We start from the raw sequence: 19,516 nt of genomic DNA, 5'->3' as shown, positions 1-19,516 counted from the left end.
AATTCAGGTCCCCTACAGGTAACATTGGATTTGGCAGAAACTATGGACAACACAAATTATGTTGGTGTAGAAATCAGGGTCAGTGACTGCAATGGACATTTTCTAACCAAATCTGTTACACAGAATGCCTAGAGTGTAGAAACAGGCCCTTCAGCCCAACAAGTCCACACAAACCCTCCGACAGTAACATTCCACAACTATCCTATAGTTACCCCTGACTTATGCACTTAACCTACACATCCCTCAACACTATGGGCAATTTAGCATTTCCACTTCACCTAACCTGCAAATCTTTGGATTGTGGGAAGAAACCCACACAGACACGGGGAGAACATGCAAACTCCACACAGTCGCCAGAGGCTGGAATCGAACCCAGGTCCCTGGCCCTGTGAGACAGCAGTGCTAACCACTGTGCCGCCCCAGCCAATGTTCAGGCATGCTATCACACATCTCTAGAGCAGACAGGACTTTAACCTGAGCCTAATGGCAATAGATAGGTTCACTACTACTGCAATACAAGACCCTTGGTCTGGTTACAATATATTTGAACATATCAGCATTGAGAGGGAGGAAGTAGGAACAGTTTTCGCAGGTCTGATAGTGGATAAATCCCAAGGTCCTGATGAGATGCATCCCGGACTGCAATGGGAGGCAAGGGATAAAACGGCAAGGACTTATACACTTAATGGTAAGGTCCTAGGGAGTGTTGCTGAACAAAGAGACCTTGGAGTACATGTTCGTAGCTCCTTGAAAGTGGAGTCACAGGTAGACAGGATAGTGAAGGCGGCGTTTGGTATGCTCTCCTTTATTGGTCAGAGTATTGAGTACAGGAGTTGGGAGGTCATGTTGCGGCTGTACAGGACATTGGTTAGGCCACTGTTGGAATATTGCATGCAATTCTAGTCTCCTTCCTATCGGAAAGATGTTGTGAAACTTGAAAGGGTTCAGAAAAGATTTACAAGGATGTTGCCAGGATTGGAGGTTTTGAGCCATAGGGAGAGGCTGAACAGGCTGGGGCTGTTTTCCCTGGAGCATCGGAGGCTGAGGGGTGACCTTACAGAGGCTTACAAAATTATGAGGGGCATGGATAGGGTAAATAGGCAAAGTCTTTTCCCTGGGGTCAGAGAGTCCAGAACTAGAGGGCATAGGTTTAGGGTGAGAGGGGAAAGACATAAAAGAGACCTAAGGGGCATCTTTTTCACACAGAGGGTGGTACGTGTATGGAATGAGCTGCCAGAGGATGTGGTGGAGGCTGGTATAATTGCAACATTTAAGAGGCATTTGGATGGTATATGAATAGGAAGGGTTTGGAAGGATATGGGCCAGGTGCTGGCCAGTGGGACTAGATTGGGTTGGGATATCTGGTCGTCATGGACAGATTGGACCGCAGGGTCTGTTTCCATGCTGTACATCTCAATAACTGAACAAGAGATCACATCAAACAAATTTAACTGGAATTTTTGAAGAGCCAACTAGACACGCAGATGAGGGCAGTGGAATCAATGTAGTCAACATGGACTTTACTAAGGCTTTTGACAAGGTATTATATGACAGACTGGTTAAGAAGCTAATAGCTCATCAGATCTAGGGCAATGGGTAAATTGGAGCCAAAACTGGTTTAGTGGCAGGAAGCACAGGGTGATGGTGGAAGGATGTTTGAGTGACTGGAAACCTGTGTCCAGTGGTGTACTACTGATTCCCTACGTGACTGACCTAACAGGCATGATCAGTAACATATGACATGAAAATTGGTGACACAGTAAATAGTTCTGAAAAATGTGAAATGATGCATTTTGGGAGGTCTAAAAAGGCAACGGAGTACACATTTAGTGGTACGATTCCAGGCACAGGGGTTCAGAGGGACCTTAGTGCGAATGCTAGAAGGCAGCAGGACAGGTAGATAAGGTGACTATAAAAGTCATATTGGATATTTGCCTTATTAGTCAAGGTACTGAATACAAGAGCAAAAAAGTTATGCTGTAGCTGTACATAACAGTTTGCCACAGCTGGAGTTCTATGTGCATTTGTGGTCAGAAGGATAGGATGTGAATGGACTTCAAAGGGTGCAGAAGAAATTCACCAGGATGTTTCCTGGGCTGCAGCTATTCAGCTATGAAAAACTAGAAAGGCTGGATTTGTTTTACTTAGAGCAGAGAAGGCTGCAGGGCAGGGGAATTTGACTGAGGTGTACAAAGCTATGGGGAGCAAAGGGACAAACTTTTTCCCATTAGGTGAAGGGTCAATAACTACAGGGTATAGTTTTAAGGTAATGAGCAGAAGGTTGAGAGAGGATTTTTTTTTCACCCAGGTGGATATCTGGAACTCACTAACTAAAACAGGGTGACACAGATGGCAACTTTCAAGATGTTTAAGCATTTAGATGAGCATTTGAAATTCCATAACATATTAGGCTACAACTCAAACACTGGAACATGGCATGAGAATAGAGAGAGATTTTAGTTGACCAGTGTGAACACAATAGGCATGAGGGCCTCTTTCCATGGTTTAAAAACTCTACAAAATTAGACTCCTCATCTGTCAGCATATTCAAAGGGTAGCACGGTGGCTTAGTGGTTAACATTGCTGCCTCACAGCACCAGGGTCCCAGTTTCGATTCCAGTCTTGGATGACTGTGTGGAGTTTGCACATTCTCCCCGTGTCTGCGTAGGTTTCCTCCAGGTGCTCAGATTTCCTCCCACAGTCCAAAGATGTGCAAGTCAGGTGAACTGGCCATGCTAAATTGCCCATAGTGTTAGGTGCATTAGTCAGAGGGAAATGGGTCTGGGTGGGTTACTTTTCAGAGGGTCAGTATAGACTTGTTGGGCCGAAGAGCCTGTTTTCACACTGTAGGGAATCTAATCTAATGATAAACACACATAGATCTTTAAGATAATTCTTTCTCCCACCTCCCCAAGCATTCTGAAAAGGTAAAATAATTCCAGATTATAGATAACTTCACAGCCCTCAAAACTGTTTCTCATTGGTTATGCAGTTCTACATCAATTTTCCAAACGTTATGAAATCAGAACAATAAGTGTCTCATTTGAAAAGTTTATTTTACTTACCTCCAACTTCAAGGGAAGAGTAGACAGACAACTCATCCAAAAAAAAGTCCTGGTGGAGGCCTGTTAATTATATAATAAAGTTGTTTTTAATACTGCACTCAGTGCAAGTAAGAAAAAAGATGAGAACTGCATACAGTCTAAGACATTCTCTAGGTTCCCAAAATTACATGTCAACGCTTTATTTGGTGGAGGTGTTCTTTATGACGCATTTCCAGGTTAAGGGTGCGCCAAAAATGTACGCTGTTTTATTTAATAACTTATCCGCACTGTACTACATTCAACTTTAATTCGCGCCGATCGACATTATAGGGACCTGGGTAATACAAATCGTCCGATCTCTGCTGAGTTCTCTTGAAGAGGCCTACGTTGAGAGCTGACAACCTCAGTGCCTGTGCACTCAAAGCAGCCCCAGGTCAATGTGAAAACAGCAGACGTACAGCGCTCCTTTGACGATTTTACTCGCCTGTTTGTCTACCTTGTCCCGCCGGCTGGCCGCACGAGCTGTTACCGACAAACAAACACCGACTACTCGCGCACTGCACCAACCGCCCACCCACACGAGCCATCCACGTCAGAGTCGCACAGTACGCGCATGCCTCTCGCTTGTGGGTGGGCGACGCCATGCCTTCTGGGAGTTGTAGTTTTCCTTTCAACATTTGATCTGCGAGCTTGCCTTTTGCAGCTTTCAGTTACTTCCTTTCTACCCGTTCCCAAACCGAATGTTGCTGTACTTGTGTGACTGAAAAAATTGACTTGCATTCATTTATATAACCCCCTTCAGGACCACGGTGTTTTATTGCTATCGAAGCAGGGTTGCAGCAACAGGAAGACACGGCTGATCCTGAAGACGAGAAGTTGAACTGTTCGCAAAGCACTCAACAAATCATGTCGCATGAATGGACAGAGAAATGTTAGCTCTTGTTCTCTGTCATTTGATGCTGTGTCACTTACTGAATATTTCCAACAATTTCTGTTCTATTTGAATACTTTTGAAGTGTAGTTAAAGTAGAAAACTGCTATTTTGCACATTCTAGCAGTGGAAAGAACAGGTACCAGTCGCTGGTACTGTTAAAAACTGTAAATTTTGTTGTTTCATCACTATTGGAAAGTTCACTGGTAGTGTTAAAACGTTTGGAGAGGAATAGGCTTTATTAATTCTTTAGTAATAACTAATTGATGGACACAAATTACCTGTTAGCAGGGAAAGTAATGTGCTGGAAAATTTGAAACAACAGCCCAGTGAATTTAACATTAGTGGGAGGAAAACCATTGGAAATTATTCTGAGGGACGGAATTAAACTCTACGAGGAGAGACAAGGATTAATCAAGATACTTAGCATGGCTTTGTCAGGAGGAGATGGTGTCTGACAAATTTGTTTTTTTAAGTAAGTAGCGAGGTGTGTAGATGAGGGAAGTGCAGTTGATATATTCAAAAAGACTTTTGACATGGTATCACACTGAAAACTGGTTAAGAAGTTAAGAACCCATAAAATGCAAACAATTTGGCAAATTGGGTCCAAGATTGGCTTAATGGTAGGAGGCTGAGGGTGATGGTCAAACATTGTTTTTGTGACTGGAAATCTGCGCCCATTGGTGTACCACAGGGTTCAGTGCTGGGTCCTTTGCTGTTTGTTGTGCACATTGATCTAAATGGAGAAAGTGGGGACTGCAAATGCTGGAGATCACAGTCGAGAGTGCGGTGCTGAAAAAGAACAGCAGGTCAGATAGTATATTTGAGGAGCAGGAGAATCAGGAATCCTGATGAAGGGCTTATGCCCAAAATATCGATTCTCCTGCCCTTGGATGCTGCTTGACCTGCTGTGCTTTTCCAGCACTATACTCTCAACATTGATCTAGACATCATGTAAGATGGTATGGATGTGGAAGGTTTGGAAAGAGTGCCAAAGAGATTACCAGAATGTTGCTGGATTGGAATATATTGTAAGAGGTATGATCAGTAAGTTCACAGATAACATGAAAATTGATAGTTCAGTAGTTAGTGAGGAGGAAAGACTTTGAAAAAGAAAAGAAATGAGGATTAAAAAGTGACCAACAAAAGAAATTGATGGGTTGAGCTGCTTATATTTCAGTGCTAGGAGAATTACAAACAAGGCAGATGAACTAAGGTACAGGTAGACATATGACAGCATGATGTCATTGTTATAATGAAATAATGACTAATTGAGAGATAAAATTGACAGCTTAATATCCAGGGACAGTTTTCAGACAGGATGGAGTGGGTCACAAAAAAGGAGGGGGTGTAGCATAATTATTTAAAGAATCAATTACAGTTGTGAAAAGGGATGATATACTAAAGGGATTAACAAATTAGGCTTTATGGTTTGAGTTTAGGAATAAAAAAGGTACAGTCACACTACAAGGAGTACACTACAAACTCTTGAATAGTGAGTGGGAGATAGAAGAACACATATCTAGACAAATTTCTTCCAGTACGAATAAGAGGGTCATAAGAATAGGAGACTTTAACTGTCCCAATATAAACAGGGTTTTGGCAACGTGTTACAGGTACCTACTCTCTGTGTAAAAAACCTGCTTCACACATCTCCTTTGAACATTCCCCTCTCACCTTGAACCTATTTTTGACCTATTTTAGGCCCCTACTATTTGACATTTCCACACTGAGAAAACACACTCTGACTATCCACCCTGTCCATGCCTCTCATAATTTTATATACTTTTATCAGATCACCCCTCAGCTGCTGATGCTCGAGCGAAACCAATCCATGTTTGTCCAACCTCTTATAGCTAATATATTCCAATCCAGCAACATCCTAGTAATTTCTTTAGCACTCTCTCCAAACCTTTCACATCCTTCCTCTAGTATGATTAGATTAGATTACATTACATTACAGTGTGGAAACAGGCCCTTCGGCCCAACAAGTCCACACCGACCCGCCGAAGCGCAACCCACCAATACCTCTACATTTACCCCTTACCTAACACTACGGGCAATTTAGCATGGCCAATTCACCTGACCTGCACATCTTTGGACTGTGGGAGGAAACCGGAGCACCCGGAGGAAACCCACGCAGACACGGGGAGAACATGCAAACTCCACACAGTCAGTCACCTGAGGCGGGAATTGAACCCGGGTCTCTGGTGCTGTGAGGCAGCAGTGCTAATCACTGTGCCACCGTGCTGCCCACTATGGAAACCAGAGCTGTACACAATACTCCAAATGTGGCCCAACTAAAGTTTTATACAGCTGAAACATGACTTGCCAACTTTTATAGTCAGTGCCCAGACCAATGAAGGCAAGTATACCATCCACCTTTTTTCACCATCTTTTCTATTTGCATTGCCACTTTAAGGGAGCTTTGGACTTGCATCCAAAGATCCCTCTGCATATCATTGCTCCTAAGGGTCCTGACAGATACTTTATGCTTTCCTCTTGCATTTGACCTCCTAAAATTCATCAGCTCACACTTGTCTGGATTAAACTCCATCTGCCATTTCTCTGCCCAACTTTACAATTGATCTATATCCTGCTGTATCCTTAACAACCTTCCTCGCTAGCCATAATGCCACCAACGTTTGTTTTGTTTGAAAGATGTTTTATTCTTAACTGCCCTCTGGGCAAATGGGAATGGCCAATAATTGCTGGCCTCAACAGTGACACCCAACTCCCAGGAATGAATGAAAAAGAAGCAATGTTTACATGTGGGGTAAATGTTAGTCATAACCAGGAAGAACTCTAATATGAGAGTACATAGGGTTACTATAATAAAGCTGGAAATCTGAAATTCCAAAATAAACTACAATGCTGGCTATGCTCAGCAGATCTAGCAGCATCTGTGGAGAGAGAAACCTTTCAAATCGATGATCTTTCATCAATTATGATGAAGAATCGCCAGCCTCAGTTTTTTGTTTATTCATCAATTTTTAACCTAACACAACCCCAATCCGATGAGCCCTGATTTTCTGAATGTTCCATTCAGCGAATGTTGCAGATTCACCATAACAATATGCTTTTAAAAAGTATGAAAGTTCTCAAACATATCAAACAATTTTTTAAAACTTTTGTTGGAATGTGCTTTCTTTAATAATAGGAACCAAACTAAAACAGCTGCAATTGATCGATGCCAAATCTTGTGTTTAAGTCCATTCCTCTCTCTTAAATTAGTGTCTGCAAAGAGCAACAACACTTGTTAATATAGGTCAATCTGTGTATTTGTTGGTATTCCTGAATCTGTTGCATTATACTTTCAAGTTAACAGTTACAGACAGCTGCTGGTTACCCAACTGACCTGCTGTGCTTTTCCAGCACCACTCTAATCCAGGCTCTGGTTTCCAGCATCTGCAATCCTCACTTTTGCCTAATTTATAATACCTATATAGATAAAAAGGGAGAGGCAAATTTTCTTGGTGTTGACTCTGTTGGCTGGTTTCAGCCATAGATAACATAGTAATCTCAGTATGGGCAGGTTTTGTTTAAACTGAAAATGTGTTGCTGGAAAAGCGCAGCAGGTCAGGCAGCATCCAAGGAACAGGAGAATCGACGTTTCGGGCATAAGCCCTTCTTCAGGAAAGAAGGGCTTATGCCCGAAACGTCGATTCTCCTGTTCCTTGGATGCTGCCTGACCTGCTGCGCTTTTCCAGCAACACATTTTCAGCTCTGATCTCCAGCATCTGCAGTCCTCACTTTCTCCTCGAAGGTTTTGTTTAAAACCAATGCTACCACCAGGCGAAGAACAAGCATGTGCAGAATTAGAACATTGCGGGGCTACATCGCTACAAAACAACGGAGAGCAGCTTCACAAATGAAATTTCTTTGTAAAGTATGCCAAACAGCCCGTGACAGTAGAAGTAGAATATAAATTAAGATTAGTATTTCACTTAATTGCCCTTTTTTGTATTGAAATTGACAGGCATTTTCTAATTTTAACATTTCAGCCGGTTGACAATTTCAGTGACTGTTAGAGCCAGCGATTTGTTGGAGACTCTGCGGTTGGTTAAACTTTGTGTACGGGGGAGATGTTGGCCAATCCGGCAGGAGCGGTTCCGGGTTTATGAATGGCTGAGCGGAAAGCATTGCTCAATGAATGAAATTGAGTGGCGAAGTCACAGCTATTTGTAGCGATCAGATAGTGCTGTGAGGTGGCAGGCAGCATGCAAGTGTTTCACTGCTCGTTCCTATTCTAAACGTTACCCCAATGTGGTAACAAAGCTGAGGGTGAGATAGGGGAAGCGTGGTTCTCGAATAATTTTACAAAGTTCAGGAAATACAATTCTGTTGGCCACAGAATTGAAAATCGTTTTCAGTTCTGGTGAAAGGTTGCTGGACTCGAAAAGTTAACGCTGTTTTTCTCTCCACAGATGTTGCTAGACCTGCTGAGTTTTCTCGGCAGTTTTTTTTTTGTCTTTCTTTCAAATCCCCGGCCTCCGCAGTTCTTTTATGAAAATCATTGCTGTGTTCTGTCCGAAAGCAATGGTGAATATTCCTGATATAGTTCCAGTCTCACCCAGTTTGATGTTAGGTTTTCTGTTTGAGGCAGGTGAATGTCAATGACAACATTGATTTCCTGCACCATTGTAGTGGTAGGAGATATGCTATTAATTACATATGAATTCCCCGGAGTTGCCTTAATCTGTGATCAGGTGGTTGCAACATCCATTTTAGGTGAGCATCTGTCCGTTATAAAACATTTAATCCTTGAATGTCTCAGATATTGCAAGTTATAAACTGATAAGTTCATGTTTACTGTTGCCATAAATTAATTATCACAACAGCCATTTATTGAAATTTTCCAATGATACAAAAAATTGTGTCATAGTGCGGTAGATGAGAGCATATACATATAAAGCCATTGATAGTTAAATTGGCCAAAACAGTGCTGATTTAAAGAGTGAAGTCATGCATATGACTAAATCACTGAAATATACAAATTATGCACAAAAATCAAAGTCTAATGGTATGCCAGTCTTAATTACAAGAAAAGTAGAATTTGGAAGGGAAATTTTGCCGAAGCCACACAGAGTCCTCATTCGAACACATTGGTACTCTGTGTAGTTCAGGACACTGCACATTAGAAACAATATAGTAGCTTTGGAAGTAGTGCATTATATGCCCACCAACTTATTGCTAGATTCCCAAGTGTTAGGTTATTGGGAGAAATTACATAAGCTAGGCTTGTACACTGTGGAACGTAGAAAGTTGAGGGGTAATTAGATTGAGGAAAGAACTGGATTTTGAAAGAAGTTGAAAGAGGCAAACTTTTTTTCCTGCTGGGCGAGTTGAGGACATAGCCCTAAACTCAAACTGTATTCAGGAGAGAAGTTAGGAACAATTTCTTCATGCAAATCCCCCTCTTGCAAAAATCAGTAGTTGCAAGCTCAATTAATATTTTTTTATTTGAGTGATAGATTTTTGATATCCACAGGTTTCATGGGATTTGGACGAAAGTAAACACCTGAGTTTAGGATACACATCAGTCACAATCTAACTGATTGTTGGACCGAAAGATAGGATAAATAGTGTTCTCATATTTCTAGGAATTAGGTTATTTGATTTCAGAGAAGCAATGTGATCCATCATCTGCTTATCATTCATTTATGAACAGCAGAAATATAAATACATCAGACAGTATTAATTGAATAAGTTCATAAAATTAAATGGACATAGAAAACCAATGTAAATTTCATTTGATTACAGTGGAATACAAAAAGATCAAATATGACAAATCGCAGATGAGCTCACTTGCTGTCATTATTGCCAATGGAGGAGATTGGAATTGATAAGTGGGAAACGGAGTTTGGAATACTGACCAAAAACATTGGCTTTAGGTATCCCAAAATTTAATTAGAGAAACTTTCTGCTTATTCAGCATTGTAATCAGAATTGAATGGTTTCTAGAGGATTCTCCTCAGACTTGAGCAAATAACTTTTGTGAGAACACAATACTGTGCAGATATATTTATTAGAATGCTACTTTTTTTAAAGTCAAGTTGCTATTAAATCATTAGCATAATAACACTTCCTCACTGCAGCCTCTCCAGCTGTGAAAATAACTACACACTAACTTAATGAAATATACAGTCCAAGTTGAAGTTTTTTTTTTAAAAGTGTCGAACTCCAGTATAAGAAAAAGAAAACAGCGTAGCTATGAAGAGTTGGAGTAAATTGTCCTTACTTCATTCATTTTTAGAAACCATCACAAATCTGAGAAAGCATTTCATTTATCTTTCTATCTGTTTCAATTCAACCAACTTTGGTCACCTCGTTGAATGCAAAGTTAGCAACAAATTTTAAATGAATGATGGTTAACATGGTGTACACCATTAACATGGTCATCATACTTCAAGTGAGAAGAAACAAGAATCTATAAAGATTAATCGGAACAGTTTAGTTCATAATTAAATATCTTATTAATAGATTACATTGACATTTTAGGTCATTTACATTTTCACATCCTACATGATTTCATATTCAACTAATAAATCTAAGAGTCATAGAGTCATAGAGATGTACAGCATAGAAACAGACCCTTCGGTTCAACCCGTCCATGACGACCAGATATCCCAACCCAATTTAGTCCCACATGCCAGCACCCGGCCCATATCCCTCCAAACCCTCCCTATTCATATACCCATCCAAATACCTCTTAAATGTTGCAATTGTACCAGCGTCCACCACATCCTCTGGCAGCTCATTCCATACACGTACCACCCTCTGTGTGAAAAAGTTGCCCCTTAGGTCTCTTTTATGTCTTTCCCCTCTCACCCTAAACCTATGCCCTCTAGTTCTGGACTCCACGACCCCAGGGAAAAGACTTTGCCTATTTACCCTATCCATGCCCCTCATAATTTTGTAAACCTCTATAAGGTCACCACTCAGCCTCCAACGCTCCAGGAAAAACAGCCCCAGGCTGTTCAGCTTCTCCCTATGGCTCAAATCCTCCAACCCTGGCAACATCCTTGTAAATCTTTTCTGAACCCTTTCAAGTTTCACAACATCTTTCTGATAGGAAGGAGACCAGAATTGCACACAATATTCCAACAATGGCCTAACCAATGCCCTGTACAGCTGCAACATGACCTCCCAACTCCTGTACTCAATACTCTGACCAATAAAAGAAAGCATACCAAATGCCTTCTTCACTATCCTATCTACCTGTGACTCCACTTTCAAGGAGCTATGAACCTGCACTCCAAGGTCTCTTTGTTCAGCAACACTCCCTAGGACCTTACCATTAAGTGTATAAGTACTGTTAAGATTTGCTTTCCCAAAGTGCAGCACCTTGCATTTATCTGAATTAAACTCCATCTGCGTCTACTCAGGCCAATGGCCCATCTGATCAAGATCCTGTTGTAATCTGAGGTAACCCACTTCGCTGTCCACTACACCTCCAATTTTGGTGTCATCTGCAAACTTACTAACAGTACCTCTTATGCTCGCATCCAAATCGTTTATGTAAATGACAAAAAGTAGAGAACCCAGCATCGATCCTTGTGGCACTCCACTGGTCACAGGCCTCCAGTCTGAAAAACAACCCACCATCACTACCCTCCTCTGTCCTCTACCTTTGAACCAGTTCTGTCTCCAAATGGCTAGTTCTCCCTGTATTCCGTGAGATCTAACCTTGCTAATCAGTCTCCCATGGGGAACCTTGTCAAACGCCTTAATGAAGTACATATAGATCACATCTACTGCTCTGCCCTCATCAATCTTCTTTGTTATTTCAAAAAACTCAATCAAGTTTGTGAGACATGATTTCCCACGCACAAAGCCATGTTGACTATCCCTAATCAGTCCTTGCCTTTCCTGTCCCTCAGGATTCCCTCCAACGACTTGCCCACCGCCGAGGTCAGGCTCACTGGTCTATTGTTCCCTGGTCTTGTCCTTACCACCCTTCTTAAACAGTGGCACCACGTTTGCCAACCTCCAGTCTTCCGGCACCTCACCTGTGACTATCGATGATACAAATATCTCAGCAAGAGGCCCAGCAATCACTTCTCTAGCTTCCCACAGAGTTCTCGGGTACACCTGATCCGGTCCTGGGGATTTATCCACCTTTACCCGTTTCAAGACACCCAGCACTTCCTCCTCTGTAATATGGACATTTTGCAAGATGTCACCATCTATTTCCCAACAGTCTATATCTTCCATATCCTTTTCCACAGTAAATACTGATGCAAAATACTCATTTAGTATCTCCCCCATTTTCTGCAGCTCCACACAAATGCTGCCTTGCTGATATTTGAGAGGCCCTATTCCCAGTATTTCCAGTATCCAGAATGTCACGTTATTGCTTTTTAATGTCTCCTGATACTACAGATGCAGAGATTAGAAGAACTAGAAAACTAAACTGCAAAGATGAGAAACAGGAACAATCTGTGAGACAAAGCAGCTAGTAACTGAAATAACTCCACAGAGGCTAGTATGCTGTCACCAAGTCACCCTTTGTTTACATGTGGAGAGTCCTTGACACTGATCCAGCTCTTTCAGAGTGAACACAATGTTTGACACTCCTGTTTTTATTTATCAGCCAGGGCTTCTAGTTTGGGGCTGTTAATCAAGTCCAATCAGGGAACTCATATTTTGAAGTCCACCTTGCTGATCTCATTACAATCACTACATTCCTCCTCCTCTGAGTCAGATGACATAGACTGTGTTGGTTGAGCTGCACTCATCCTGGCAAGTGGGGAGTATTCCATCACAGTCCTGACTTGTGCCTTGTAGATACTGGACAGGCTTTGAGGAGTCAGAAGTGAGTTACTCACTGCAGTATTCCTATCCTTTAACCCGTTGTTGTAGTCGCTCCCTTTACTTAGATTAGATTCCCTAGTATGGAAACAGACCCTATGGCCCAACAAGTCCACACCGACCCTCCGAAGAGTAACCCACCCAGACTCATTCCCCTATCCAATACTTACCCCTGACTAATGAACCTAGCCTACACATCCCTGAACATTATGGACAATTTAGCATGGCCAATTCACCTGACCTGCACATCTTTGGATTGTGGGAGGAAACCCACACAGACACAGGGAGAATGTGCAAACTCCACACAGTCGCCCAAGGTGGGAATCGAATCCGGGTCCCTGGCGCTGTGAGGCAGCAGTGCTAACCACTGAGCCACCGTGCCACCCTCAATTTGGTGAATGCAGTTGTTTCTGGTCAATAACTCCAAGGATGTTAACAGTTAAAATTAATTTTTTGCCAGTAAAAATGCCCAATTGTTGAAAATTAGACTGAATTTGGTGTTTTCTCTATAAGGTTTTAAAGTCTATGTTATCCAACAACTCTGCAGAGTTTCATTTGTAGGGGACCATAATCTTCTTGCTTTCTTATCAAACTTTTAAAATGAAGAATCTGAGACTGTTTTAGTTTAATGCTATGACAATTCAGTTTTGAAATCAGTTCTGTAGCAGGATGAGAAGCAATTATTGAGGAGAATAAATCTCAAGATCAAAATGAGTATGGAGAATATGATTTGTATGTCAACCTCCTGAATATTTGATGTAAATACGTGTTATTGCTGGAGCGAAATCTACTTAAAATACAGGTAGTTATCCTATAACGTCATAGTTGAATTCCAGTGAAAGCTTGCTTAATAGAAATAAGGGGCCTATGGGAAAAGTGGGGTTAGAGGCTGACCAGCAAAAAATATCATTCATGATCGCTCAAAAATCACCCAAACAGCCTGAATGAAGGTCGGAGTCATAGTTATTAATGAAACAAAAGTAAATTTAACACAGTACATTTAAATAATGCAAGAAAGTTGCTTTCTGTACAGTACCTCTCTTAGGAAGCTCGCCAGCTGACATTAGCACATGCACAGTACAGCACGAAGACTAGTGCAAAAGTTGCGCATGAACAGAACTGCACAGACAGTGGCGCATGTGCAGAACAGCATGAAGACAACAAAGACAGGCACCGACGTCACACATGCGCAGATCGGCACAGTTGGCGTATGTACGGAACGAGATACACGAACAGATCCCCACTGGAATTGTTACATTGCCAACAGAGGTAAGCAGTCTCGAAAAATACTTCAGTGATGTTATAGCCAAATCGCGCATTAGCCCAAAATTGTCTGTGGGAACAATTGAATAAATTGCAATTAAAATGAATATATTTGAAGATATCTTCTCATCTTTCTTTGTGGAGGGTTCAGGAATAAGGTATAACTTGAATTTATATTTTGTTACAAAGAGGGAGGAATGGTTTAGTTTCAGTTCTAGAATTGTTTTGAGAGTTTGGTGAGCAGTCTAGAGACCTGTGTGCTTTTAAAATGCAGTTTTATGATTAATTAGACTCCACTTAAAGTACTGTGAGCAGATATGGGTACCACATCTTAGGAAGGATGTTTTGGTTCTGGAAGGAATTCAATGCAGGTTTACAAGGATGATAACTGGACTTCAGAGATTAAGTTATGAGGAGAGATTAGACGAATTAGGCCTTTATTCTCTATAAATTTAAAAGGCTAAGGGGTGATCTAATTAAGGTTTTCAGGATATTAACAGGGAAAGACATGGTAGATGTCAACTGGTTGAAGATTCTAGGACCAGGGACATAGTCTTAAGAATTAGGGCAGGCCATTAAGAAATCACTTATACATGCAAAGATTAGTGGAGGTCTGGAACTCTCTTCCCTCAAATAGTGGTCAATGCTGATTCAAATGTTAAATTTAAGTCAGAGATAGGCAAATTCTTATCAAGCAAGGTTATCAGGGATTTAGGCCCAAAGCACCATGTGGAGTTAGGCCCCACAGATCAGCCATGATCTTATTGAATGGCAGAGTTGGTTTGAGGTGCTAGATGGCATTCTATGTTCCTATGTTCAATGAAGTAAATAGATGGGGATTAGTAGTTTAGCACATTGAAAAATAGATAGCAATCTCTGTTGTCTGGTAATAAGTCCAAAGATGTGGCAGAATCTAGAAATCAGTCAGTTAGTGTGAATGCACAATAAAGATTAGAAATAGGATTATCATTCTGAAGTTAAGAAATTCTGAAAGTTTTCTGGAAAGTGGGTTCAGGCAATTCTCGTTTGCTCTGAATTTCAAGTATAGTGAGTTTAGTTTTACAGATAAATATAGCACGATCTTATTTTTGATTATTTGTAATTATCCCTCTGCTTTAATCAGTTCATAGGTCATCCCTTCACTTGTTATTCAGCTGTTGACACTACTCACGCTATTTGTAGTTATCTATTGACAATCTTAATTATCTGCTATTAGCTCTCCATCTATATATTTTGTGTCCATGCACCTTCCTTCACTTTATCTGACAAAGGAGCAGTGTTCCAAAAGCTTGTGATTTTAAAAAAAACTGTAAGCTGGTGTCGTGTGATTTCTGATCTAAGGTGAGATGCCAGTCAAAATATCCAATGAATGCAACAAAAATTTAGTAGAAGGAAACTGGCTGCAATTGTGCCAACCTGAGCAAAACGCCTTGGTCTGTTAACAACAAATCTTCACTGAAGTCTTGAAGTCTGTAAATACATTGCTGGGATAAAAGGAATAGAGGGCTTTAAATATTTTGCACAGAGCACTATAGTTCATTTTATTCCCTATTTTAATGATGATTTATTCTGGCAAGTACACTGGCCACCGTGTAATGGTCAATAACTAACCTCCATAATTTTAAAATAAAGTTAGACCCTTTCAAGCCAAATTTGTCTCTGATATCTGTTTTTCCAGCATAAACGAATTAGAAAATAGGATGGATGTCAGTAAGTAAACTTGCCTCAGCAGTATGTAAAATTTGGCTGTACATTTAGCTGTTGTTGATAGGTTTATTTAAAAATGAAATAAATATTTTTCTCTCTATCCTACAAATAGCATGACTTACATATTTGGGCTATATGTCTCCTTTGGACTTTCCTAATTAGAAATAAGCAATACAATAGATGTTTTCAAGAGTGGATATATAACACTATGTTTATTTCTTGGAGCTTACATAAACACATCACTGATAAAGGAAATCAGCTTGAAAATCTTCAGACAGGAATTGTTCCATGCCCATCCTACACACAAGTAGAAGTGTACATTTTGTTTACTGCAGATGATTAATCTTTGATGTCATCCTTTCAATCCATCAAAGTACCAACCTATCAAAACTTTACTAAATATGTGACCAAGTAGACTACAACTTGGTCTGAAGTCTCCTCCAAGTATTAGCATTCTAATAAAGCTGCATTTGGTGGGCAGTATAATTAGTATGGCCAGGCCACGTGCAAGCTCAAAACTTTCTGCATATTAACAAGTGAGTGTCTCTGATAAAGGTCCCCTATTTCATTTTTTCATATTGTGGGAGCTACTCTGTCGAATAAAATCCCAACAATGTCTGTGACTTTTCGTCCAAGGTCTCCTATCTTTCAAAAAGTTCTTTTTGAAAGGAGTCATTAGGTTTTCACCTGTCAAAATACTGAAAAACATTTTAACAGGTATCTTACATGAATATGTCTATAAGTTCTTATTAGACTTAAAATGTCTCCTGCAATGGCAAGTGCAACATTGCTGCAGTTTAGTGCACTCAAATTGGAAAGGCATTGAGCTGAAGATAAAGCTGGAAAAACGATACAAATGAAAATCAACAAGTGAATAGTGAAATTACATTGGAAATATGGCATTGAAACAGGCTATTTGGTCCAACAAGTCTATGCTGGCATTTATCCCATTGGAGTCTCCTCTCATCTTTCCCCACCTCACAATTATTGCAGTCATCTCAATTTGCTTCTCCCGTGTATGCTTATCAAGCTTCCCATTAAATACATTTTTTTCTATTTCCTTCAACCATTTCCCATAATAGTTACACATTCTCACCCCACTTCAGATGTACCTTCTGAAATTCCTGTTATTTTTTCACAATTATCTGGTATTGATTATCTCTAGTAATGCTCTATCTCATTTTCATAGAATCCCTAGTGTGGAGGCAGGCCATTCAGCCCATCAAATCCACACCAACCCTCCAAAGAGCAGAACACCCAGACACACTCCCTGCCCTATCCCTGTAGCTCTGCATTTCCCATGGTTAAGCCATGTACCTTTGCACATCCCTCGATACTATGGGCAATTTAGCATAGCCAATCGACCTTACCTGCACTTCTTTGGACTGTGTTAGAAGGTACATGACACTAGGTTATAGTCCAACAGGTTTATTTGAAATCACAAGTGCTGCTCCTTCATCAGGTGATCTCACCAGCACCTCCACATCTTTGGACTGAGGGGGGAAACTGGAGCACTCAGAGGAAACCCACACAGACTGTCACCCAAGAATGGAATCGAACCTGGGTCCGTGGTGCAGTGAGGCAGCAGTACTAATCACTGATCCATTATCAAAACTTTCAACATTCTTAACACCTTCATTAGACCACCCTTGTGCCTTCTTTTTAAAGAGACCAATCTGACATTCTTTTCATATATAACTACATATATCATCCTTTAAAACCTTCCCTACACCTTCTCCAATGTGTTATATCTCTTTTCTAAATTGGTGACTGAAACGGCACACTTAAGTGTAATACAACCGGGGTTAGATACAGATTTAGCAGATCTTCCTATTTTTCAGTTTTATTCATCCTGTAATAAGTTGAGACTTTATTGCTGGAACAGCACAGCAGGTCAGGCAGCATCCAGGGAACAGGAGATTCGACGTTTCGGGCACAGGCCCTTCTTCAGGAATGTGAAGGGCCTGTGCCCGAAACGTCGAATCTCCTGTTCCCTGGATGCTGCCTGACCTGCTGTGCTGTTCCAGCAATAAAGTCTCAACTTTGATCTCCAGCATCTGCAGACCTCACTTTCTCCTTCATCCTGTAATAAAGCCAGGCACTTGGCTTAATACTGTAATGGTCTTCCTAACCCGAGGTGTAATTCTTACCAATTTATATTTGTAGTCCAGGACCCCTTTTTCGTCTATGAGTACCCCCTTGGATTTGCACATTTGAAGATATAAATGAACTATCTACTTTTTTTATTGTATGCAACAGATGAGATTATGGATGTTCTGGATAGTAATAGTGAAGATATACTAAAAGTACAAAGTTGGTAAATCACTTTGTGCAGCTGGAATGCATGCTAGTCTGCTGAAAGAAACCAAGGTGGAAGTGGCAGAAGTACTGGTCACAGTCTTTCAATTTCCACTGGATACATAAATAGTGTCACCGTAGTATGTTACTAATATTACACAACTACGGAAATGGAGGAAGACGGATAAACCAGGAAACTAGAAGCCAATCACTAACATCTGTAATTATCGAAAATTATTAGCATGAATAAAACAAATTTATCAAGTCAGAGGGTCAGCACGGAATTTTCACATTAAGTTTGATTCCCTTGGTTATGGTTAAATTCTTTGATCAAATAACAAAAAAGGTTGAGGTGGTGGAACAGCTTCATAAAATGGTTAAAAAAGCATATGGGTTACTTGGATTATTTATGAAGATATAGAAAGTAAATGCAAATAAATCATGCTTATACTTTATAAACCACTGGTGTAGTAACATCAGTTACAGCACTGTGAAGAATTACTAATCAATTTAGAAAGGGTGCAGTGGACATTTACAAGGGCATTAAAAAGGATAAAGGACTTTGTTTATATTCAGAGATTGGAAGAGTTAAGATTATACTCCTTGCAACAGTTCCCCCCTCCCACTCAAGAATTATGAGGATCTGTAATTCTACCTGAAAAAGGGTGGAAGCTGACACCATTAATAATCTTAAAAATGGGTTGAATGTATTTGAGGGCTGAGGAACTTACAAAATTACAGACAAAAAGCAGGAAATTGAGTTTAACCAGGATTGCTCTTCCAGAGTATCAACAGAGGCATGACAGAGGCTGAACAATTTCCTTCTGTACTGATTCTATATTCAATACTGCAAAGCAACAATTTCTAATTTGAAACAAAGAAAAATGGATATCGGAAACCTGAAATAAAAACAAAATGTTGGAAATAGGCTAAACCTGGCCCATATTTTGTTTCCTTTTATCGTTTTATTTATCTCGTGTGGTTCATATTCACATCTTCTCTAGACAGGTTTTGCTTCTTTGCCTAATTTTTGGCTTTGCAATACCAATTCTGATCACTTAATCTCCTTCATCTTGCATACTATCACAGACCTTCCCTTTTTCCCCATTCTCTCCTGTTTCATATGCTTAAAAATGGTTACATTTCTAACTTTTGCCAGGCCCGATGAAGGCTCATTAACTTGGAATGTTTACTCTGTTCCTCTCTCCACAGATGCTACTAGACCTGCTGAGTATTTCCAGTATTTTCTGTTTTGACATCAATTCTGAGCTTGTAGAGAAGGTGATGCCAAAGAAACTGGAATAACAGCCCTTCTCCAGTTCCACGCATGCATAAATCTCCAGCATCATGAACAAGCTAATTTCTGACAGCAAAAGCAGAAATTGCTAATTTCTGACAGCAAAACCAGCAGATCTAGCAGCACCTGTAGGGCAAAAGCAGAGTTTAGCTCTTTATCAAA

General features: G+C 40.5%; 1 protein-coding gene across 4 annotated transcripts in view; it reads right to left on the bottom strand.

Moving 5' to 3' along the window:
* Positions 1-19,516, bottom strand: part of dym (dymeclin) — a 548,842-nt gene that overhangs the window by 526,528 nt on the left and 2,798 nt on the right. For 2 of the 4 annotated variants that reach the window (XM_087990764.1, XM_087990771.1), the window contains exons 1-2: positions 3,529-3,623; positions 3,066-3,125 (exon numbers count right to left, since the gene is read on the bottom strand). The gene's annotated coding sequence lies outside the window, so the exon portion shown is untranslated. Of the gene's footprint in view, positions 1-3,065; positions 3,126-3,528; positions 3,624-13,825; positions 14,123-19,516 lie in introns of those variants that run through there. The other 2 variants (XM_043718287.2, XM_043718196.2) reach the window with 2 other exon arrangements.

Source organism: Chiloscyllium plagiosum, unplaced genomic scaffold, assembly GCF_037043375.1.
Source record: "Chiloscyllium plagiosum isolate Xiang-an unplaced genomic scaffold, Cpla_swu_hap1 HiC_scaffold_1, whole genome shotgun sequence".
Taxonomy (NCBI): domain Eukaryota; kingdom Metazoa; phylum Chordata; class Chondrichthyes; order Orectolobiformes; family Hemiscylliidae; genus Chiloscyllium; species Chiloscyllium plagiosum.
The sequence above is the reverse complement of the archived record's forward strand: the minus strand, read 5'-3'. Positions and strand labels throughout refer to the sequence as shown.